Here is a 26072-nt window from a genome sequence, read left to right on the forward strand (position 1 = left end):
TTGAAGAGCTGGTAGAGTTCTTCACTGAGTCAATCTGGCTCTGGGTTTTGTTGGGTTAGAGATTTTTAATTACTATTTTTATTTAACTAGAGGTTACAGGTTTGTTTAAATTGCTTTTTATCTTGATTAATGTTGATAGGTTATCTATATGAAGAAATCCATCCACTTCCTTTTGTTGTGCCAGTTTGGTGGAATGCAGGTTTTTAAAGTATGCCCTCATGGTTCTCTGGATTTCCTTGGTGCCTCTTGTCCCCATTTTCACCGCTAGTCTTATTTACTTTTCTCTTCTCTTTCCTTCTTTTAGTTAATTTGGGCTTTGTTTAATCTTACTGATTTTTGTTTTCAAAGAACCAAGTCTTCGTTTCATCCACTCTTTGTATGGCTTTTGCTGATGTTGATTCTACTTAATTGATTTCAGCCCTGAGTTTGATTATTTCTTGCCATCTACTCTTTGGAGATATGGGATTTTTGTTGTTGTTCTAAAGCTTTCAGGTATGTTGCTAAAGATATGGAATCTCTCCAGTTCTTAAATGTAAGCACTTAGTGCTGTGAGCTTGCCTCTTAGCACTGCTTTCATAGTGTCACGTGGGTTTGGGTGTGTTGTGTTTTCATTGTTATTCAGTTCAGAACAGTTTTTAATTTTCTTCTACATTTCTGCCTCGTTCCATTTTTCATTCAGCGGTTGAGTTGTTCAATTTCCATGGGTTTGTATACTTTCTAGTCTTTCCATCGTTGTCCAGCTCTAATCTGTGGTCATCAGTTGGATGCAGGATGAAGGTTATTTTTAATTTCCTTGTATCTGTTGAGATGTCCTCTGTGTCCAATTTTGGAGAGAGTTCCATGAACTTCTGAGAAGAAAGTATGTTCTCTTATGTTTGGGCAGAATGTTCTGTAGATGTCTGCTAGCTCCACTTGCTTGTGGTGTTATTTAATTTCAGCATTCTTCTGTGTAGTTTTTGTCTGAATGACTTGTCTATGCTAAGAGTGGGGTATTGAAGTCAACATATGAATTAAGCACCCTTATGCTTGGTGCATAGATGTTCAAATTGCAGTATCCTCTTGGTGAATTTTTCCTTCGATAGTATGTAGTGTCCTTCTCTGACTCTTCTGATTAGTTTTGATTTGAAGTATACATTGTCAGATATTAAAAACAGCTACATTGGGTGGGTTCTTGGCTCCATCTGCTTGGAATATCCTTTTTTCCTCCTAAGGTGACATCTACCCTTGATGTTAAACTGTGTTTCTTGGATATAGGGGAAGGAAGGATTCTGATTTCTTTTCCATTTTGTTAGTCTGTCCCTTTTTATTGAGGAATTAAGACCATTGATATTGAGAGTTATCCATGAGCAGTGTTGACTATTGATAGTTTGTTGTGGTGATGGAGGCTGGGTTTTTTCCTCTCTTTTGATGTGCTACTGTGAGGTTATTTATTCTTTGTGTTATCTTGGGGATAGTTCTCCTCTTCACACTGAAGGTTTCCTGCTGGTGGCTTCTATAGATATAGTGCTTAAATTGGTTTTATTGTGGAATGTCTTTCTCTCTTCATCTATAGTGACTGAAAGTTTTGCTGGGTATCGTAATCTGGCTGGCATCTGTGGTCTTTCAGAGTTTGTAGAACATCTGCCCAGTTCCTTCTGTTTTTCAGATTCTCCATTGAGAAGTCAGACATTATTCTAATGGGTCTGCCTTTATATATCAGTTGGTCTTTTTCCATTGTAGCTTTTAATATCCATTCCTTGTTTTGTCTATTAAGTGTTTTGATTACTATGTATCATAGAGAGTGTTTTTTCTAGTCCAGTTGACTTCCTGTTTTGTATACTTTGACCTTGGTACGTGCCTCCTTTTTAGATTGGGGAAAATGTCTTCTATGACTCCATTAAAAATATTTTCTGTGCCTTTCACTTGGATTTCTTCTCCTTCCTCTATCTTTATCATTCATAGATTTGGTCTTTCCATGGTGTCCTGGATGTCCTGGACATTTTGTGTCTGGGATGTTTTGAATTTAACATTTTCTTAGACTAAGGTATCTGTTTCTTCTACACTGTCTTCAGTGCCTGAGATTCTCTCTTGCGTGTCTTATACTCTATTGATGAGGCTCACCTCTGAAGGTTTTGTTTGCCATTCTAAATTTTTCATTTGCAGTTTTATTTCAGCATGGATTTTCTTTAGTGAGACTATTTCTTTATTAAATTCTACTTTCATTATTAAATTCTTTTCATTATTTCATTCAAATTCGGAGCCTCATGCATGCTAGACAAGCCCCCTGCCAGTATCCTCAGCCTTTCTTTTTATAATTTCGCCTACATCCAGCTTTCTGTCATGTAGCTTTCTTATAGTCTTTGGCTATTTTACAGCTGGTACCCACCAGCAAAGCTACAGTGGTTGTTAACATGGAAATGCTCTCGGCAGTTAGAGAAGGCTTTCCAGTACTCTCTCTCAGGCCACTCCTCCAGCCTCAGTCAAACCCTCCCATCACCCTCCAAATCAACCCGAAGGACCAATCATGGAGGGCTCTCAGGGCTGGGGTTGAGTTCTGTGGCCCTGCCTCCTTTCTGACTGATTATCAGCCACCTCATAGATAATCACATTGTTTTCATTGTCACCCCTGAAGCTATACATAGAATACATACAACAAAACATTAAATGAAACACACCCAAATGAATTCCACTCTCCTCCTTATCCCCTTTTTGTTTATACTTTCTGATTATTTGCTGATTCTCACCCAAAAAAGTATGACAATTTCTTTTTTAAAAAAGATTTTATTTAATTATATTCTGGATATGAATACTCTATCTGCATGTACACCTGCATGCCAGAAGAGGGAGACCCCATTATAGATGGTTGTGAGCCACCATGTGGTTGCTGGGAATTGAACTCAGGACCTCTGGAAGAGCAGTCGGTGCTCTTAACCACTGAGCCATCTCTCCAGCCCCAGTATGACAATTTCTATGGTTATTTTTTTATAAATTATCTTTCAGTTCTTAAAACTCTACAAGGGAATTTATGTTAATAAGATTTTCACTCGATTTTACTCTACTTTAAGAAACCTTCTAGGCTTACGTCGCTCCATCATAATGCCTTTGCAGACAACCATGGATTCTCAATTCTGTGACTCTTGGTAGAGGACAAAGTCATAGCCCATTTGGATCAGGTCGTGGGGGATTTTAGACAAACTTCACATGTGCACCTCCAGAAGGAAGGAAAAGCTGATGTACGTGGACTAAATAATTTTCATTCGACCTTACAACGTTGATCTGCAAAGATACTGGCCCTTTTTATTGTCTGTGCCAAATATGTTAGTTAGACGTTATGATCTGTTTTATGATTGCTCTGGCTTAAATCTGATGGGCACACAGTTGCACTGTTATCTGGGCAGCATCTACCCAGCATTCAATTACATTCATCCCGTGCAGATCCACATCAAAGGCTTTTACAAACATTTAGATATATGTTTGTCCATGGAGTTTTCTGCACCCACCAACTTGTTGAGTAATTTTATAAGACCAAATAAATCAGATTTGCCTGGCATTATCTGTCTTCATGAACAAATGCTGTCCGCCGCCCATCACATTGTTATATCTAAATGATTTCAGATCAATTTGGCTAGCTCTAACTTGGGCAATTGCATTCTGCCAGCCCCAAACTCCCTCTATTCTTCAATTGGAGACATTATTCTTCCTTTCACTTAACAAAGTGTTCTGTGCAGCAAGCAGGCAAGTATCTGCGCCAATCAAGCCTAGTTTCCAAAAGGTTTGCATCTGATGGGCTAACCGAAACTGTGTGCTACACCTATGCCACAGTTTCATCTGGCAACATTCTTACATAAACTATGGTACTAGATAGCATAAAGTAATGTTTTACTGCCTTGACAGAAAATGGAGAAAACAAAAAAACAAAAATATCTTCTTTTATATATGCTTTGAATATATATTAATACTAGATTTCTTGGTAAATGATAACATTTAGTTGAAATTGGATTTTATATCAGAAATTAATAATGAGATATGTTAGATATTATTTTATTGAGAAATGATCTTATAGCTGGAGCTACAGAAGAGTGGTCATTGTACTTCATCCAATAAAAATTATGGTTGTGTCCAGTGTGGTGGATTGAATGCCTGTAATCCTAGCACTTGGGAGGGATGATTGAGTTTAAGTTTATCCTAAAAATAGTAAATTCAAGGCCAGTCTAGCTTAAATAGCAAGACTCTGTCTCAAACAAACACACACAAAAAGATAGACTCTCTTTATGTTAAGCTAACCAAATATTCTAGACTTGATGATGCACACCTCTAATCCAGTATCCAGGAGGCAGAAGCAATCGAGTCTCTAAGAGTTCAAGGCCAGGCTTGAATGAGTTCCAAGGCAGCCAGCCAAACTACCCAGTGAAATTTTGTCTCGAAAACAAAACAAAAAAAAAAACAAACAAACAAAAAAAATCAAAGCAAACAAGCAAATGCAGTTCATCATCTGGCATAAGACCACACCAAAAATGTGATAAAATTGTTGATCCAATTTCACTTACAGATGATGGTCTTTAAGGTCTATAACAGATCTTCACAAGTGGAATTTGTCTAAAATATACAATAACTCTGAGACAAGAGAGACATTAGGCTAGCTGACAAGTCAGCGCATGTGCAAAGTGTGTTTCCAGAAAAGGAAAGAGATGAGTGAACTTGTGCTTCTCTTCAGTGTTGCCTCGTTAACTTCATCCTTGAGCTGCTGTGGTAGCTCCATGATGCTCTAGGGTTGTTGCTGGAAATGCTTACAACAAACCCAGATTTTAAAATCCAGTCATAACTGCCAAGAGACAATGTACCCAGGAAGTGTGTGTGAAGCTTTGTGGGACCCACTGCAGTCAGCCCAGGAGACGGCTACTTGTGGGAAGATTCGAACAAGCCGGGAGACCGAATAAATACAAAACTTATCATTATTTACTTACAAAAACTATCTCCTTTACCAGGAGAGTGTAGCTGAAGTTTCTATATGAATAATAACATTCCATAACAAAAATAAGGTGACCAAAACCCAGGAGAAACAAAGAGGGAATTCAGAAGACCTAAGCTGTCCTTTGAACACCATTGCTGTCACTGGGAAGCTGTCTATTTATTTTGTTTGTTTGTTTGTTTGTTTGTAAAAGAAATGATAACTCATGGGACCAATTAATTTATATATATATATATATATGCTTTCTGACATTCTACTATTATATATCAACCAAGCTTCTTTTAGTGAAAGACATTAAATACTCTGTTGGGAAGTATTATTGGGACAAGGAAGGATAAATACTACAAGTTGGTTACATTTTCTTTATCCTGTCTACTTCTCTAGAGACTTTACATAGGGGCAATTAGAATACTGGCCTGAATATCATTGCATAGCAGAGTTGTCAATCTTTAAGAAAGCTTTTGGCTGGCCAGGTACATGGTAACTAGAGTGCTTTTAGGTAAGGACAATCATGCTTGCCAATACTGCAGATTTTCCCTAAGGCGTGACTGTTGCTGTTTTGTGGAATAGGAAGGATTGTTAACATAGCAGATAGGCTGGGCCGGGTAGTGCACTCCTTTAGTGCTAGTATTCAGGGAGCAGAGGCAAACAGATCTCTGTGAGGTGGAGGCTAGCCAGGTCTACACAGCAAGTTCCAAGACAGCCAGGGCTCTCTGGTCTCTGTGGGTACTGAACTCACATGCACAAACACACAGAGACACATACATACATACATACATACATACATACATACATACATACATACACACACATACACAATTAAAAATAAAAATAGGATCTAAAAAATAACAAAACAGAATGACAGCATACATATATAACTCTAGCATAGGTGGGGAAGGGGGGAGGCAGGCAAATCCTTGGAGCTGGCTGGCCAGGTATCTTAGCTGAGTCAGTGAGCTCCTAGTTCAGAGAGAGCCTATCTCAAAAAATAAGGTGGAATTCTTGAGTTCTTTGTGTATTTTGGATATTAGACCTTTATTGGATGGAGGGTAGTGAAGATCTCTCCCAATCTGTAGGCTGTCGTTTTGTCCGATTGACAGTGTCCTTTGCCTTGCCGAAGCTTTTCAGTTTCACGAGGTCCCATTTGTCTATTGTTGATTTTAGGGCCTGAGCCATTGGTGTTCTGTTCAGGAAATTTCCCCTGTGCCCATGCCTTCAAGGCTTTTTCCCACTTTCTCTTCTATTAGATTGAGTGTAGCTGGTTTTATGTGGCGGTCCTTGGTCCACTTGGACTTGAGTTTTGTACAAGGTAATAAATATGAATCAATTTGCATTCTTCTACAAGCAGACCACCAGTTAAACCAGCACCATTTGTTGAAGATGCTTTCTTTTTGCCACTGTATGGTTTTGGCTTCTTAGTCAAAGATCAAGTATCCATAAGTGTGTGGGTTTATTTTTGGGTCTTCAGCTCTATTCTATCGATAGACCTGTCTGTCTCTATATCAACACCATGGGGGTTTTATCACTATTGCTCTGTAGTACAGCTTGAGATGAGGGATGGTGATTCCCCTGGAAGTTCTTTTATTGTTGTGAATTGTTTTCAATATTTTGAGACTCCAAAAAAACCAAATAACCCAATTAAAAAATAGAGCTAAACAGAGAATTCCCAACAGAGGAATCTCAAATGGTCAAGAAGCACTCAAAGAAATGTTTACCATCCTTAGTCATCAGGGAAATGCAAATCAAAACAACCTTGAAATTCTACCTCCCACCAGTCAGAATGGCCAAGATCAAAAACTCAAGTGACAGCAGATGCTGGTGAGAATGTGGAGAAAGAGAAACACTCCTCCATTGTTGATAGGATTGCAAGCTGGTACAACCACTCTGGAAATCAATCTGGTGGTTCTTCAGAAAATTGGAAATAGTTCTACCTGAAGACCTAACTATACCACTCCTGGGCATATACCCAGAAGATGTTCCACCATACCACAAGGACACATGTTCCACTATGTTCAAAGCAACCTTATTTATAATAGCCAGAAGCTGGAAATAACCCAGATGTCCCTCAACCTAAGAATGGATACAGAAGATGTGTTATTTATACAATGTAATACTATTCCGCTATTAAAAATTAGGTCATCATGAATTTTGCAGGCAAATGGATAGAATTAGAAAATACCATCCTGAGCAAAGTAACTTAGACCAGAAAGGACATGCATCATATGTACTCAATTGATAAGTGTATATTAGCCAAAAAGTACAGAATACCCAGGATACAATTCACAGACCATAAGAAGCTTAACAAGAAGAAAGGCCCAAGTGTGGATGCTTCAATCCCACTTAGAACAGGGAACAAAATAATCTCCCAGACAGAAGGAGAGAGGGACCTGGGTGGAAAGGGAGAGGAGGAGGAGGGGAAAGGGGGAACAGAATCAGGTATGGGGGGAGACAAGAGAGAAGCCCAAGAGGCCAGGAGAATGGATGGAAATATGCAGCTGTAGGGGGTGAGGGCAGGGGTGGGGAACCTCTAGAAAGTACCAGAGACCTGGGATGTGAGAGGCTCTCAGGACCCAATGGGGATGACATTAGTTGAAATGCCCAACAGTGGAGAAATGGAACCTAAAGAGATCAGCTCCAATAGATAGACATGGCCCCCAGTTGAGGTATGGGGACATCCACCCATCTTCAAAATTTCTGACCTGGAATTTTTTCTGTCTAAAAGAAATGCAGGGACAAAAATGGAGCAGAGACTGAAAGAAGGGGCATCCAGAGACCACCCCAACTTGGGATCCATCCTATGACAATGTTACTAATGCCATGTTGTGCTTGCAGACAGGAGCCCAGCATGACTGTCCTCTGAGTCTCTATCAGCAGCTGACTGAGACAGATGCAGATGCTCACAGCCAAGCATTGGAATGAGGTTGGGGACCCCTATGAAGGAGCTGAAGGAGATTGCAACCCCATAGGAAGACCAACAGTATCAACTAATCCAGACCCCTGTAAGCTCCCAGAGACTAAGCCACCAACCAAACAGCATACATGGGCTGATTCATGCCACTCCTCCTTCCCCCATCCCTCCCCCACGAATATATAACAGAGGACTGCCTTGTCTGGCCTCAGTGGGAGAGGATGTGCCTAATCCTGTAGATACTTGATGCCCCAGGGAAGAGGGATTCTGAGGGCAAGTGATGTGGGGATGGGGGAGCACCCTCTCAGAAGCAAAGGGAAGAAGAGATGGGCTGTAGAACTCGGAGATGGGGACTGGGAAAGGGGGCAATATTTGGAATGTAAATAAATAAAATAATTTAATTTAAAAATTGTCAAAAAATAGGGTAGAAAATAACTGCAGAAGACACCCATGGCTGACCTCTGGCCTCCATGCACCCCTGCACACGGGACATGTATGTGTATCTCCAGTGCACACACATGCATGCACCCATGGCTGACCTCTGGCCTCCATGCACCCCTGCACACGGGACATGCATGTGTATCTCCAGTGCACACACATGCATGCACCCATGGCTGACCTCTGGCCTCCATGCACCCCTGCACACGGGACATACATGTGTATCTCCAGTGCACACACATACATGCACACACACCACTCTCATTGTAATTAGGTATTCAGATCAATACCATTTATCCTACTTTCAGCAACAACTTATTGATAGACAACTTCACTTTCTGAATGTTTCAACCTCCAGTACTCCACTAAAATTATATAAAGATATATTGTCAAATCGCCTTTGAAATATCATGTGTATAGCCACAGCGCAGTGTGCCATCAACCTTAGTGAGGGGAGCTTCTTTTTGCAGTGGGTAGTAGTTACTGCAGGGACTCATACCTAGTCAAAATAAATTACTGCTTATTTGTAACTAGGGAAAGCAGGGCACGGTGGGAAGCCTGGTCAGGCCTAAAAATAAGTACTGGGTGCTCAGCCCTAAGTGAGACGTCTCTACCAATCCCTCCAATCCCTCCAATCCCTCCAGGCTCAGAGAACAGTTCAGAAAAAGGGCAGAAAGAATGTAAACCCAAGGGCTGGAGAGATAGCTCAGCGGTTAAGAGCACTGACTGCTCTTCCAGAGGTCCTGAGTTCAATTCCCAGCAACCACATGGTGGCTCACAACCATCTGTAATGGGTTGCAGTGCCCTCTTCTGGTGTGTCTGAAGACAGCTACAGTGTACTTACCTACATAAAATAAAAACAACAACAACAAAAAAAAAGAATGTAAACCCAGGGACGAGCACGCTACACACTGCACTCTAGGGACCTCACTGCCACTGCTGTGGCCAGAAGTGGCATTCACACAATTGTCCTCTGCTTACCTGGGGACATTTCAGGATGGACTTCTGCCCTCCAGAAACTCCAAAATGTGAACATGCCTACAGCATATAGAAGGTTCTCTCAACTGATGGCCTTTGGGGTTCCACACAGGCGAAACTAAGGAGAAAGTAGCATTCCTTTCTCTGGATGCCCATGAGAGGATCTCAGAGCCAGCTAATGGATTCCAGCATCTGCTGGGTCAAGGCACAGAGCCTACTGGGCTTTCCTCTAGGCTCCCCCTGGGGAGATGTGAGAGAGAGAGAGAGAGAGAGAGAGAGAGAGAGAGAGAGAGAGAGAGAGAGAGAGAGAGAGAGAGAAGAGTGCATTGCCTAGCAACCTCAGGCCTGACCAGGCTTCCCACTGTGCCCTGGTTTCCCTAGAATGGAGCAAGCAAGCAGTGATTGTTTGAGTGTGAAGGCCACTTAAAAAATAGAAATAAAATGAAAACAGCCTAGGGCTGTTATGTTTTCCATGCATGGAAGAGCATCTGGGTTCAACCCAATACTGTCCCCAAAGTATATATAAACATACATGTATAAGCCAGGCAGTGGTGGCGCACGTCTTTAGTCCCAGCACTTGGGAGGTAGAGGCAGGCAGATTTCTGAGTTCAAGGCCAGCCTGGTCTACAGAGTGAGTTCCAGGACAGCCAGGGCTACACAGAGAAATCCTGTCTCAAAAAAAAAAATGTATAGATATGGATACTACTCAGATGTATTGTGTGTGTGTGTGTGTGTGTGTGTGCACACGCGTGCACGCACGTGCATATCAGATGCTCACAAGTGTCATCCACTCAGAGGGCTGAGGCAGTAGGATCATTAGAACACAGAACACAGAGTGAGACCATCATCTTTTTAAAAATATATTTGGTAGCTGGGTGTTGGTGGTTCATGCCTTTAATCCCAGAGGTAGTCTGATCTCTGTGACTTTGAGGCCAACCTGGTCTACAGAGCAAGTTCCAGGACAGTCAAAGATACACAGAGAAACTCTGCGGTATGGGTATGGGAGGGGGTGGTGTGGAGATAGTGTGCATTTCCAACCCAAACTGGAGGTGTCTCAACATTTAAGAGCACTTTTGCCGTTTTCCCAGAGGATCCAAGATCAGTTCTCAGCATCCTCATAAGGCAACTCACAACTACCTGCAACTCAAGTTCCAGAAGATTCAGCACCCTCTTCTGGCCAATGTGGGCAATTGCATACATGTAGCATATAAACACGAGGACAGATACACACACATAAAAATAAATACATACACAAATAAGTATGAGTGCCATTTTTGTCAACAACAATATTGGAACTGAGAATCTCCAGAAGAAGAAGTTACTACGTAACTGAATTTTATAGACTTTTTATAAATACAAATACAATGTTTTTCTTATTAAACGATTACATCATTTTTCCTGCCTAGAATTTATTCATAAAACAAATCACAGAAAGAGTGGTATGTAACAAACAAGGAGAACAGGGCATGAAAGGAACCCAAGGAAACTCAGGCCAGGGCAGATCTCTCTGAGTACGCGGCAGGAATCTGCACTGTGCCCTGCAAAATATTTAATGTTCCACCCAAGAAAGCCTGTGTGCATAGAGGAACACTACAGACAGATTTTGGACAATTATGTGAGAATCCTCATCAGTTTTCACTGAAGGACTTTGCTGCAAGTAGAGGGTCTTCTGAAGCCGGAATTGCTCTTTGCAGGACGCGCAGAGGCGTTGAAGCAGCCAAAGCTTTCATTGCTCTTAACTGGAAATGAAGATTCCGCGTATTAGCAGTCTCCAGACACTTAACCGTGTGAAAGTATGCCCCTCGATTACAAATTCTTCCAGCCTCCTCTCCGGCTCCTCTAGCTTTGAGTCTCATTTCAGATGCTCCACAAAATAGTTGGCACAAAAGAAGTAAACCTTTGTTCCTCCTTCCCTCCACCTTTCTCTGGAGATAATAACGCTTTCCTCTCACAGAGGGTGAGGCACAATGTTTTGTAAAGTACTTTAAAAGCCTTTGATGAGGGAGCTAATGGAAACAAAACTGCCCCGTCACCTGCCCTTCCGGCGCCTCTCAAGTGGGCCTTTTCCTTTTTTTGTTTATTTATTTTGTTTGGCTGTTGAGAAGAAATATTGTTGTGCTATTGAATGTTGAAGCTTCGTTCTGCTTTCTTCAGCTTCTTTATGACCCCATGTAGTTTAAGTGCCACAGAATCAAAACCCCTTAAGATGATTTAATCTTAGGCCTAAAGAGCCTCCCCAGGACCAGCTCCCAACACAGCTTTACGTGAGGACATCGCTGAACACCTCTTCGAGCCTGGGACCTCACATTCTCTAACCACCAGCTCTGTGCTTGCATTGATTAAACATGTGACCTCATAAAGTGAAGGAACTGATTGTGCCTATCTACAAAGTGCCCAGCACAATGTTTTACTCTTACTAAGTCTTCAATAGATGATTCCAGGCAATTAAATAGATCCTTAGATCACGCACTGCAGAAGTCTCTGAGCCAAACAGAACCCAGTCTAATGGTGTCTCCGCCCACAGTTTCCGAACTCAAAGGTGCCAGTTTCTTAGGAGCCTCCTGGAAAAACCCTGGGAGCTTCTGCGAGTAGGTTTTATGGCTATTCATGTAAAAAAATCTGCCTGAGCTCTTCTCTCTGTGACTGTTAATAAGCGATTACACTACACAATTTACAAATTAGTCAAATGTGGTTTATGTCTATAATCCCAGCATTTAAAATTTTGAGGGGGGGGGGCGTGGGGGGGGGAAGCCGGGCGTGGTGGCGGCGCACGCCTTTAATCCCAGCACTTGGGAGGCAGAGGCAGGCCGATTTCTGAGTTCGAGGCCAGCCTGGTCTACAGAGTGAGTTCCAGGGTAGCCAGGACTACACAGAGAAACCCTGTCTCAAAAAAAAGAAAAAAAAAAGTCTGAGGCGGGAGGATCACAGAGATCAAGACTGATGCTACTGTCTCAAACACTGAGAAACTTAAGACAGTTCAGAATGCTCCACTGAGAAGCACCTGCAGGCAAAGGACAATGGTGACAGAGGAAAGACACGAGGCATGCAAGGAAAGCTTAGTATATCAAAACTGACTGGAAGCCACACACATGTGACTTCTCATTCTGGCTGGGAAACCTGCTTTGTTTTCTTGAGAGACATGCTTATCCTCAGTGTCTACTTCCTCCATCCCTCTCAAGGAAGCTGTGGAGATGTATTATCTCTTGTCTGGCTCAGTGGGGCAGCTCAACAAAAGGCTTTAGAAACCTTTTCATCACCATTATAAACGTGCCAGGGTACAAAAGGATTTATATAGGTATCTGGAACAACAAATGATGCTCTATAACCCATTCAAATTAACTGAAGGAGGTTCAGGGTTCAAGAGTTAGGAGCCATCCCAAGTGTCATGACAAATATCATTGGAGTAGTGTTACTTTTGAAATTCACAATGATTGTTATTATAATTAGAAAAAAGTTTAAAGACATCTGTAGGATATTTGGCATAAGCCTAACACTTCTCTGGGTGTGTTAACTTTGCATAGTGAGATTATGAATTTAAAGAATGCTGCTCTGATGACCTTTGATGCTGCAGATAATGCTGATAAAATTATTCATGGCCTGAGGTCAGTATTTCCATTTTGGACAAACCTCAGGAATGGCATATATAGCTTGATCAGGCTAGCCCTTCTTGTCCTGGGAATATTTTTATTCCTGCCCATTGTGTTAAAGTTTATCTTTAACAACATCAACATATTGGCAGCCAAAGTACATGGCTTAAACCTGAAAATGGACCCCCAGACAGAGTTATTAAATTAACAGGCTGGCAAGCCAAGGAAGGGTAAGATTCTGCACAGAGCCTTACCAACCTAAGACAGAAGTGCATTGCCTTTGATAATGCATATTCCATGATGGGTAAGGAAGGCATTCTTGTCAGAATGACCTAAGACAGACTCAGTCTTGTTAACAAAATAAAAAGGGGGAGAGGTGGAGAGCCTTTGGGGCTTCTTGGCAGGAATATGACATGGGCCAGGACAAGGAAGTAAGCTTCAAGCAGGAATCTGACATTAGACTAAAACAAAGAAGTAATTTCAGGTATGAATCTGAATCGTAGGCTACAACAAAGAAGTAATCTCAGGCATGCATCTAAATATTAGGCCAGAACAAAGAAGTAATTTCAGACAGGAATCTAAATTTTAGGTTAGAACAAGAAAGTAGGCTTCAGACATGAAAATGACCTAGAACTAGGATAGGGAAGTAGGCTCAGGTACTTTGGTTATCCTGATAAGCCCTTAGAAACAGTGATCACAGGAGTGTTCATGTAATTGGGTTTAAATGCCTTGCTTCTAATTTGACTATTTGTGTTTATTGTCTTGTTTGTTCCTCGACTATTTGCATCTATTGTATTGCTAGACCCTCAACCTAGAACTGACCTTATTACATGCAAATAATCAAAATGGTATAAAAGCATAAAGGAAGAGGGGGTATAGGATAGAGGGTTCTAGGGAGGGGAAATGGGAAAAGGGGATGACATCTGTATTGTAAATAAATAAAATATCCAATTAAAAATAAATAAAATTAAAAAAAGAAATGTGCCAGGGATGTGAACTTAACAAAAATTAAAATGAAACACTGTCTAGGCATAAATTTTTGTAACCTACTTTTAATAAGGGTTCAACCTCTCCTCTAGCCCACTACCCAGCAGAGGTAGTGGAAGAGAAAAGTCATTAGAATATGGGTGAAGTGGACCTGTTCAGCAATAGTTCTTTGGGAGTAACCTTTTGATCTTCTTGGGCAATCCTGTAGCAAACACCAAATAGGATTCCGCAGCTGCAGACCAGTCCACTAGGCAGGCAGACACAGGCATGAACTGGCAGCTACAGTCCAGTCTTTTCAGCAAGCAGACATCAGGCAGCTGTAGTTCAATCCTGAAGAAACTGCCAGGCTTGCCAACTGGCCTGAGGTGAGGCCGTGGAAGAGACAACTGCTGCAGGAACCTCACAAGCAGTTCTTGGGCAAATTTTTCTCAATTTCTGGGTTATCACAGGTTGAGCTCAGCAATGCTATGAAAGGCAAACCAATAATACATTTGTGTCTTTAGCAAAGAATAGCAAGGCCATCAGCCAAAGCTCAGTGCTCATCCTCCACTGTCCATGGGGTCACTTTTCACGTGTCTGTTTTAGCAAGACATCCTTTCACCTGTGTGCCCCAGAAAAACATCATTTGGCATAACTGACTTTCCAAAGATCTAGAGGTTTCCACTTTAACACTGCTCAAGCATTCGTAGAGAAAGCCTAGTAGGCCGAATGCAAGGGAGTCAGGATGGGGTGGTAAACGCCGACTTCCTCCCTCTCCTATCTCATGCCCATTATAGTTTGGAGGGTGAACAACCGTTGCCGGGAGAATAATAACACCAGGTACAGAGAACTTTGCCTGCAAATAAATCAGTATGCAGGAGGGTCACCATAAGTTCAAGGCCAGCCTGGGTTACATAGTAAGGTCCCATCTTCAAAACACAAACTAAGAGGCTCAGAGATAGCTTACTGAGCAAATTCACACAATTGAGAGCATCTGAGCTCAGATCCCCAGAACTCACATTAAGCTGGAGGTGAGAACATGCATCTGCAATTCCAGATAGTTAGGTGTATGAAACAGAACCTGAGACCCTGTCTCATGGTGAAAAGGTAAAGACCAATGCCTAAAGTTGTCCTCTAACCTCTGCATGCACACCACAGCGCGTGCATGCACACACTCACATAATATACACACAAAGATTTTATTCTCGAAAGAAAACAAACAAACTCTGAAATGCTAAATAAATAAAACCATTGAATCTGAGTAGAATTACTTCCCACTTTTCACAGGACTGCTGTCTGGGAAAGAAGAAGACATCTTAAGTTCTTTGATCGCCAGCCAAGTTTCAACAAAGTGATCAAGAAAGTAGAGAAACATAAACAACAGCTGATTATAAACAACAGCTGATTATAAACAACAGCTGATTATAAACAACCGCACTCTCTTCCTGTGACTGACTCCTGTGGGTAGATGGGTAGACCAGGAGACGATAGGGGTTATTAGAGTTGCTTCATGGGAGGGGGTCTCCAGAGTGAGTGATGTTAAAATTAATACTGCTTATTGTCTAGTCCGAGAGACAGAGGGAGGGCTTCCTGGAGGAGGAAAACCTGGGCTTTCAGTTTGACTCACCTGAGTGAATCAAAATCATTATTGTATTTCCAAACAGAGGCATTAATAACCTGACATCTAAAATTATAGTACACCACTGTGTTTCCCAATAAGAGACTGCACAAATAATTGAGACAAAGCAAATGATTTAAAATAATCCTGGGTTGTATTTTTTTTTTCACTATAAATCAGTGAAATGACCGACAACACGGGCATCTTGAAGTTACTTAACTAAATGTTTGTGGAAGGCTTAAGCAAGCAGTATTGTGTGAGACTCCCATGTGGTTGTCTACCCATAAGCCCCTAGGGGTGAAGGGATCACAGATATACCGGGTGTGTCAGTACATACCTATAATTCCAGCAATCAGAGGCTGAGACAGGAGAATGAAGAATATAAAGCCAGACTTGCTATAAAGCAAGTTCAGGGCCAGCCTGAGATATATGAGACCTTATCTCAGATAAAATGGTGGGGGGGTAGGTTAATTAATAGCATATACAAAGCCTCAGGTTTAATCCCCAACTCTGGATGAAACAGGCATGATGGTGCATGGCTGTAATCCGAGCATTCAGGAGGTAGAGACAGGGGAATCAGAATTTAAAGTCATTCTTGGTTACATATGTTGTATGCTGAGGCCAACCTGGGAACCTGAATGAGTCCTGTCTCAAAGGAGAAAGAGAAAGACCACAGACAAACCATTAGGTGAGAAGATAAATAATGGCTACCTCTGACCCAGTTAACTTTCCTTTCCCTTTCTGTAAATACATATACAATGCGGGAAAACACAATAGCAATCACATGCTTCTGCAATATTTTTTCAATGGTCTTACTACACATGACTCTAAAATTCATACACCAACACAGAACACTAAGGGGGTGACTTTAGGAAGCAAGGCCTTTGGCAGGTGGTGAGGTCATAGGGCAAACCCCAGGGAATCCCCACCCTTCTCCAGTGAAGACACAGAAAGGAGTCACAGTCTGAGACTCAGAATGCAAACCCTCATTAGATACACAGCCTGCGGGAGCTTTGACCTTGGACGCCTCACCTTCTAGCACAGTAAGAAATAGCTCTCTGTTCTGCAGAAGCTACCTGGTCCATAGTACTTTGTTACAGCAGCCAGAATAGGCTGAAGAAGACTTCATTCTGGAGCAGTGACTTCTCAATTATCTTGTCATATTTCTTATCGAGTGAACTAAGTGGCTTAAATATCAATTTTCTCATGTTCTAGCTTTTCCCTGCTTTTCTTCAGAAAATTCATGCATCTCTGCTTCCTGCTGCTTGCCTGTGTTCTGGGTTTGGGGTTCCTGCTGCTTCTGTTTTCCTCTGTGATAGTTTACTTGGTGGAGCATCATAAACACCTGCGGCTACAACTCCCATCTTCCTGTCTCGGTGCCTCCCCTGGTCAGAGCAATGGGATCCTTGCTTCCCTGTGGGTCAGTTTGAACTGGAGACAGCGCCCAAGGAGGACCTGCCAGGTGTCCTCAGCATTCCACTGCTATCAAACTAAAACCACGAAAGCCAGCTCAGCTCCCGTGCTAGCTCCCAGGGAAAGAGTGGTTTTCACCGTCTCTAATGGTAGTCCTCTCTGATACTAGTAGTCACTGTAGAAGAAAAGTCATACATGGTTGTATAAAATACAATTTTCATTGTTTTATAGTTTTATTAATTACAAAATTAATTCCAAATGTATTAGCTGGCCATACAAGTACACACCTGTCTTCCTAGTACTTGGAAGATAAAGGAAAGAAGACTTTGAATTCAGGCTATATATGTAAGACCTTGCTCTAAAAACCACATATATTAGGTGTAATACATTAAAAATATTATATATCCCTTATATTACATATCTTTTATCCTTATTTTCTACAAAAAGAGCTACAAATGACATTTTATTGTATCCTAGAATTTATAAATCCATTAATATTGTGTAAGAAACACCCTTTGTAAGTTTTCTTTTCTAGAATGTTAGTGAGGAGTGTCTGAGAAAATGCAGGGACAGTCAAACACATTCATGGCCCTAGAGACCGGCCGTAACTATGAGCGAGCACTAAGATTTCAACTCCTGCCAAGAGATTGTGAACCCCGCTGTCAGAGGTGAGTCCCCTTTTAAGTCAGGGTGTTCCCTACGCTGGAGCTACCTCTTCACCAAAGATCCTTAGAGAAAATGAAATTGGGGTTCACGGAGATCTCAAGTCACAACATGAAGGAGCCTGTGCCTCTAAATGACTAAACTCCCGTCCCTTCCTGACACCTGACTAAAGTTCTCTCATGGATTAATCACTGCTCTGCACCCTAGATCTCCACTTCCCTGTGCTGAGCAGCTCTAGACACCCACAAATATGTTTTGCTATAAATTACTGGCAGCGTTTCTGTTGATATTCGCCGTAATCAAACATTTGTAAGCATGCTGTCTTTTCAATCTGCTCAGCTGATGCACTTTACCTGATCTTTCATTAACGTAATCAAAACACTTGCTGTGTCGCATCTAATGAATGTTGCATGTATGATTAAGTGCTTTCATTCATATTGCAAGTTTGATTTAATGTAATCTGCCTTTCAGACAGCCATTAGCCTAGCTCCTATGTGAATTCGATTAATTGGCTGAATTCTTCCAGATGTCCATTAAGCATTACAGGAATTTGTGGAAACAGCAGGGACAGTCTAGCACAGGACCAAACAATGAAACGTTATATTGCTGCCATGACTTACCAAAAGCTGGATTCATTTTCATTAATAAAACATCTGTACTCCTGCGCAGCTATGCATTGAGATGCGTTTATTTTATATGTTTATTTCTCTTATGACTGTAAAAAGATAGTTAAAGAGAAGCACATTCGCTGATATGTAGACTCAAGGCTTGGCAAGTGCTCACTGACCAAACAGTTCAAATTTTCAAGGTTACAGTAGTTCCCAGACAGAAAGAAAGAAACAAACTAACAAACACCTGTTTGAAGCAGACTTTAAAAACACACAGGATTGCTGGAGTGCGATGCTTTAAGCGATATTACAGACATACCCTAAAAATGTGAGACCTGCCACCTCCACACCCAGCAAATCTTTCAGAGAAAGGAGCAGACGCCGCCCTTCCCCCTTCCCCTTTAAATAGCTGTTGATTAGCAGCGGGCTGGAAGGGATAACAGAGTCGGCATCCACAGACAATACCACACACCAGAGTCATGAGGCTGCAGCAAGAGGGATTGATGGGAGAGAGCCTGAAGGCCTCCTCTCCTCAGGCCACCTCTGCTCAGTAGGCATGGTTAGAGATGAAGAGGGATTCACTGGCCGCTGCCCCTGACTTATCACTTGGGGTGTACTTTCCTTGACAAGCGAGACTGTTGGCCAGGACACGCTTGATGTATTCCTCTTGAGCCGCCTTCATGTTCTCCTTCTTCCCACCCCAGGCCTTTAGGGCAGAAGCCTGCAGGGCTCGGCCATAGGAGAAAGTCAAGGCCCACGGCTTCAGCAGAGGGCACTTGTTGATAGCGTTGAGGTTGATAGATGCCTCTTCCTCACTCTGCCCTCCAGACAGGAAAGTGACTCCAGGGACAGCAGGGGGCACTGTGCGACGAAGTGCTGTGACAGTTGCCATGGCAATCTCTTCACTGGAAAATTTCTGAGTGCAAGTATGGCCTGGGGTGACCATGTTGGGCTTCAGCAAGGTTCCTTCCAGGTAGACATGGTGGTCACTCAGAGCCTTGTAGACCGCGGCCAACACCTTCTCAGTTACATACTGACAGCGCTTCAAGTCATGGTCCCCATCAGGGAGGATTTCTGGCTCCACAATGGGTACAATGCCATTCTGCTGGCAGATGCTGGCATAACGAGCCAGAACATTGGCGTTTTCCATAATGGCAAGGGCTGAAGGGGTATGTTTCCCAATCTTCAGCACACAACGCCATTTGGCAAAATCGGCTCCATCCTGCTTGTACTGAGCACATCGTCCAGACAAATCATCCAGCCCTTGAGTGGTGGTCTCGCCATCAGTTCCTGCCAGGGGCACCACTCCCTTGTCCACCTTAATGCCCACAACACTACCCTTGGACTTGATTATTTGGGGGAAGGGAATTCCATCATCGGTCTTCTGGTACAGTGTCTCGTGGAAAAGGATCACGCCCCCGATGCAGGAATTCAGACGGTCGTCCGCAGTCAGCAGCAGCTGACGGTAGAAGCGCCTGTTCTCCTCGGTGTTCTCGGTGCCAATGGATTGCAGCCGCTTGGCGATGCTTCCAGTGGACTCATCTGCAGCCAGGATGCCCTTGCCCGGAGCCACAATTCTTCGAGCGATGTCAGACAGCTCCTTCTTCTGCTCCTGGGTCAGTGCTGGGTATGGGTAGGGCATGGTGCTGGTGGTAGCACGGCCCTGGCACAGGAGGTGGTGGATTGACTAAGTGCTGTGGCAGGTGGGCAAAAGGACAGTGGAGCGAACGCTGCTAGGGTTAACAGAACCTGTTTCTGTTCTGTGAGAGAACAGAGAACGCTACCTATTCTGTGGGCGGGGCTCGCGGGGTAGATGTGGCTCTGGAACTCCCTTTATAGATCAGGCTAGTCTCACAAGATCCACTTGCCTCTGACTCTCGAGTACTGGGATTAAAGGTGTGCACCACCATGCCCAACTCAGAAGTTAATATTCATAACTGAATATTCATCTGAAATTAAGAGAATAACACAAAAAATTACCTTTTGTGTTTCTTTTTACAAAGATCTACAGATTAATTTTACTAATTGAAGCTAAAAATCGTGGTCTGGAGAAAGTTCAGCAGTTGAGAGCACTTACTACTGTTGCACAGAACCCAAGTTTGATTCCCAGCACCCACACAGGGTGGCTCACAAGTTTCTGTAACTCCAGCTCCAGGACATTCAGTGCCCTCTTCTGGCCGCCTTGGACACTGCACACATGGTATGCATACATAGAAATAGTCATACTTGTAAAATAAAAGCCTCTTTTTTAAGCTAAAAAAATCTTTTCTAATTACATAACTTTATGAAATAATGTTTTCATAATTAAATATACTCTTGCTGTAAAGATAGTAGAGAAATTTAAGAAGAAAATAATCTTGTATCCCTTCTCTTTAAAAAAAAACTTTTATTAGAGTGTGTGTGTGTAAGTTGAAAGACAGCTTGAAAGAGTTCTTTTTCTATCAAGTGGATGCCAAGGACTAAACTCAGGATCATTAGATTTGGAGGCAAGAAATGAAGTAATCACAATTTTATTGGAGCATTCTTTTTTTTTTTTTTTTTTTTTTTTTTTTAGATTTGTCTAGTACATTATACTGTCGATGTCTTCAGACACCAGAAGAGGGCATCAGATCCCATTACAGATGGTTGTGAGCCACCATGTGGTTACTGGGAATTGAACTCGGGACCTGTGGAAGAACAGTCAGTGCTCTATAACCACTGAGCCATCCTCCAGCCCTTCATCAGAGTTTTTCAAAGTGACTCCCTGCTGCCTTCTAGTGGGGGAAAGTTATGATGACGAGAACACCACATCCTTCAGAGGCTGAGCATCAGTTGCCAGGCCCTGTGAAGAGGCTGTACCAGTGAGCTTTCTGTGATGGGCATTAAGTCTACAGATACTCAATGAAGTTTGCTAGCCAATTCTTAGGGCACAGAATTTCTACCAAGAGAAACTCTTGTTGCTTGCAAGTCTTCTTGTTGGTCTTGCTGCCAGATGAAGCTTTAAAAATAACCAAGTTTACCATGTTTTTAGTCATTCAGGAAGAATTCACTGAACATCTGCTATGGACATAAAAGGCTATGTAAGGCATAGTTTCTATACCCACAAGACAAAGCACACATATTACATTCATAAATGCCACTTAAAGTCCCAGGACAGCACAGAAGTGGGGTTGTCTCTCTCCAGTCCCCTCAAGCTTCAAAGGGCAGTGAGCCGTCTCAACTGCAACTTGGAAGAAGAGCAGGAGGGAGGTCGTCCCTATAAGGGGAGGGACAGGTGCGTCTCAGACACCAAGAAGGGGCAGCTTCACTCCCATCACCGGTGTCTTCCTGTTACAGGTGGGCGGCACCCGAGTAATGGTGTTGGACCTTTCGATCTGTTCAGTCTTTTACTGCCCCCCTGTTAGGGGAGTGGCTTGTGTGGATTCTTGAGTTAGAGATTCAGAACAATGTGGTAAGCTTAGTTCTGTCCTTCCTTCTCGACCTCTTTCTTCTGATTGGCTCAGCCTGCTCTTGGCATGTTCTTGAAACTGGTTTTCTCTGAGAAAAGCCACTAGTCTTCCAGAGACAAGGTGTAACTGTTTAATCTAGAGTTCAGAAGGAGGCAGCCTCGAGATTCCACATCTGACTCATCCTCTCTAATCCTGTAAAAAAAGATGAAGCCTCATTCCCACACTGCCTGAGTTCAGCAAACAGAAACTCAGAAGGAATTCGGAGGCTACTTATGGTCCCCGATGCGCAGAAAGAAAAATGATCTAGAAATGTCTGAGTGGAGCCGAGGGGATGACTCAGCTTGTAAAGTGTCAGTCACACAAACATGAGGACCTGAGTGTGCATCTCTGGCACCCACCTGAAATCCCATGTTTGTCAGTGTGCTCGTGTAATTCCAGAATTGGGGAAGCAGATGCAGGAAAACCCCTGAAGCTCATTGGCTGGACAGCCTAGCTGAACTGTTAGGTTTCATGTTCAGAGAGAGACTGTCTTTAAAACTAGAGACTGGAGAGAAAGGAAAGACATGTGATGTTGACATCTGGCCTACACACACACACACACACACACACACACACACACAAAGCCAATGCACATACATACGGGTGCATGTGCATGCAGGCACACACACACATTGATAATTTTGCAGACATGCAGAGACTAAGTATATTAGTTAACATTCTCTAAAAGAATAGAATTGATATGATAGAGTGTGTGTGTGTGTGTGTGTGTGTGTGTGTGTGTGTGTGTGTGATATTTATCAAATTGAATTCTACGCTATGGTCCAGGTAGTTCACACAAGAGGCTAAGAATCTAGTAGCTGCTCAGGAGACTGGATGCCTCAGCAGTCTCCATCTGGCGCTGAAGGTGGTGACTTCTGGAGAGCTGGTCCTCAGTCTACAAGAAGCTGATTCTAAAAATTCTGTAGCAGTAGGATAGGTGAACTTGCCAGCAAGAGTGAGAACAAGCAGGCAAACAGCAAAAGCTTCCTCCTTCTACATCCCTTTATCTGACCTGCCACCAGAAAGTGCTATACACATTCAGGGGTCTTCCTGCTTCAAATGATCCGATCAAGAAAATCCCTCACAGGAGTGCCCAAAGTTTCTACAATTGCAGTCAAGCTGATGATCAGGATTCGCCACCATACTAAGATAGGCATGTTTTTAGGAGATACGGTCTTCTTACTTTAATAGCATTCAGGTGCTTCCTGAACTATCTACTTATAGAATACTGTTCAGAGCTAAATATTTCCATTAATGAATATACATTTCCTGACATTAGAGACTTGATTTGTTTATTGCTTTATCCTAAGGGCTTGAAATACTGCTAGTTACAACAGCTCCAGACATGGTACCATGGCCTGAGAGCTCAGAAATCAGGAGGCTGACACAGGAGGACCAAGAGTTTATGGCCAGCCAGGGATACTGAATTTTTGGGAGTGATGTGGGGTGGGGGGCAATTTAAGACAGGGTTTCGGTTTATAACCCTGACTGTCCTGGAGCTGTCTCCATAGACAAGGTTAGCCCCAGAAGTCTGACTGCCTCTGCCTCCCAAGTGCTGAGATTAAAGGCATGTGCCCCCACCAATTGGCTGACATTGAATTTTTTAAAAAATGTACTCAATAAAATATTTTTTGTTTGTGGAGTTTTTTCTTTTTTATTATATTCTTTATTTACATTTTAAATGTTGTCCCCCTTCCTGGTCCCCCTCTTTGTTGGAGTTTTTGATGATTTTTTTTAACTGGGATTCTTACTTGGCTGTCTGAGTTAGCCTTGCACTCCTAGGCTCAAATGACCCTGAGCAGCTGGGACAAGCTCACAGCACTGCGCCTGGCTTGTGTGTCGAGTGAATGAATGATTATCCTAACGTATGACATGACCTCTGTTTCAGATTTATTCTCAGAGGAAAACCTTACTTTCAAAGTCATGGACAACCCCAGCGTTGCCTCCCATGGTTTCACCACCGGAAGCAAACCCAGTCACTATTTTACCACTTTTGCAATCTGGGTGTCTTTTAGTTAGAAACTTTTTATTTTTAGGATTTGACATGTAAATGTTTGGTGAGTCCCCAACAAAAGAATAAGATATGTCTGCTGAGTCAAAAATAAATTGGACGAGAAATGGGGGTGTCTAAACACTTTTTGTGGAGCTTGGGATAGACAACAAGAAGCAAAGCTTTGTCGTGTGTGAGTGTGGCCAGGTACTCCTGCATCCAAAAGGGGCAAGTTCTTCAGCTTCTGTGGGAAAAAATGTTCCAAAGTTTCCTGAAACTTCTACTAATTAAAAATGAAATGCACCCAGCAAAGCCCTGGTCATTTCTAATTTACAATATTGCTTTGCTTCCAAGGTAAATGTGGACAAGTCACAACTTCTTCTGATGCCTGAGGGACTGAAAAAATTAAATCAGCAGGATTGGCTATTGATGTTTCTAGCGAACGTTTTGAAATCTCTCCCTTTCATCCATCTTGCAGGAAAACAGGATTGCTTTCTGAGCCTTCAAAGATATTAATTCCTTTAATAAATCCTTACTCGGACGTTGGGAACTTCCAAGGTTAGGTTTCTGTAGCAATCTTTCCATCAGGAGTGAACGTTGCCCGCAGGCAGACTCCCAATTTTTTTCAAAGTATCATCACTCTTGGTCTGAAACTGGGGTGAACCGGCATTACGAGAGATTAAGCACACCTTCTGTCCAGCCTTTTCAGATTTCCTTATTATATTCCTTGCAAAGCAAATTTCGAGACAGGCTGTTCGCCTTTCTGGGGATCAGCTCTTAATGAGATAATGCAGAGACGCCTGCAGTCATGGTCCCACCTCTGCTCTTTGACCCCTGCTCTAGCCAGAGCCAAGAACGTGGAGGGGGCGGGGCTGGACTCGAGGTCGAGGCAGGGAGTTTATCAAAACACATTGTGTGCACGTATGCGATTTTCAAAGAGTTAGTGCAAATATCATATTTTTAAAAACAAACAACGAAGAGTGAGAGATTCCTAAAATACACTGGGTATGTGTCAAGAAAGGGTACAGGAAACTGAACCGAAAGTTCTGCCATAGTAGTGAGTGTGCGAGCCTCACAGGGAGGGAGGGTAACCGGGTGCTGGGGACTCTGAGACAGCGACAGCGCTCGCTCTCTCTTCTTCAATAGGCTCTAAGGCTTAGTAGAAATATAAGAGGATGCCACCTCACTCTCGGGGACAGCATTATGTCAATGTCTCTCACTGAACGGGAACATCAAGGACATTAGTCTAACATGTTGTCCTAAGACAACTGCTATAAATTCCTGTTTAATGAGTAAATATGAATATGTCTCTGCTGAAAGAGTGGACGCCATTTCTCTTTTTGTCCTAGCCATTAAAAAGAGAAAAAGGGAGGATACACAGATTGTCTTTGTGGGAAAGAACAATGCTTGGTGACCCATCACTAAACTGGCATGGCTCTCCTGGACACTAAAAAGAGGGTGTCCATGTAGAGAGAAGACAGGGCAAGTATCAGAGGTTAGTTAGTATTAGAAATATTTTGAGGGACAGGTGGAAAGCCTGTAACTCACTGGGGTTTCAGTCTCACTTCCATGATGAATCTTTAGCTAGGGTTCCTTTTAATTTACTTTAGACTGACATGTCTAAATATTAAATGTGCCAAGCAAATTCACCCTTCAAAAATGATCAATGTTTGTCAAGTTACTAATGACTGCTGAACTACGAATTTAGAGATCTATTTTACTATGCCAATGTTTTCTTTTAAGATACAATGATGCAAATTTCAAGTTGAGGCTGTGACTCATGGCAGACTGCTTGCCAAGCATGCTCAAAGCTCTAGATGCCGTCCCCAGCTATGCGAAGGAAGGTAGGGCAATCGCCTGTGTGGAGAGCAGAAAACAACCTTCAGAATGCAGCTCCCCTCTTTCCCCTTGTTGAGGCAGAGTGTGCCTGTACTCCAGGTGAGGTAGCCAGTGAGCTTCTGTGTGATTCTCCTGCCTTTACTTCCTGTCTCACTCCGGAAGTGCTGAGATCACAAATGCACACCTGCTCCTCATCTGACTTCTCCTTGTGCATGAGTTCCCGAATCAAATGCATGACATCAGTCCTGTGCAGCTGGTACTCCTAAGCCGTCTTCTTGGGTTTTTAAAATGCTTGATAAACCTCCCCCAACCCTACTCTGGCCCCACCCCACGCCTTTTTTTTTTTTTTTTTTTTTTTTTTGAGATAGGATCTCACTGTGTTGATTTCTCTGACCTGGAACTCTCTATGTAGATCAGGGTAGTCTTGAACTCACAGAGATTGACTGCCTCTGCCTCCTCAGTGCTGGATTTAAAGGTGTATACCACCACATCTGGCTTTTTTTGTTTTATTACAGTTTAGTTCACTTAGTGTGACTGTGTGTGTGCATGTGTGTGTGTGTGTGTATGTGTGCATGAAGCATGACGTTACACACCAACTCATGACAACTGCATTTTTTTCTTCCACTCTCAGGGATTGAACACAGGTCAT

At 42.6% G+C, this 26072-nt stretch overlaps 1 pseudogene; it reads right to left on the minus strand.

The window, feature by feature from the left end:
* Positions 1-18254: 18254 nt before the first annotated feature.
* Positions 18255-19828, minus strand: LOC117717009 (fructose-bisphosphate aldolase A pseudogene; annotated as a pseudogene).
* Between the last annotated feature and the right edge of the window lie 6244 nt (positions 19829-26072).

This window comes from Arvicanthis niloticus, chromosome 11 (assembly GCF_011762505.2).
Source record: "Arvicanthis niloticus isolate mArvNil1 chromosome 11, mArvNil1.pat.X, whole genome shotgun sequence".
Taxonomy (NCBI): Eukaryota; Metazoa; Chordata; class Mammalia; order Rodentia; family Muridae; genus Arvicanthis; species Arvicanthis niloticus.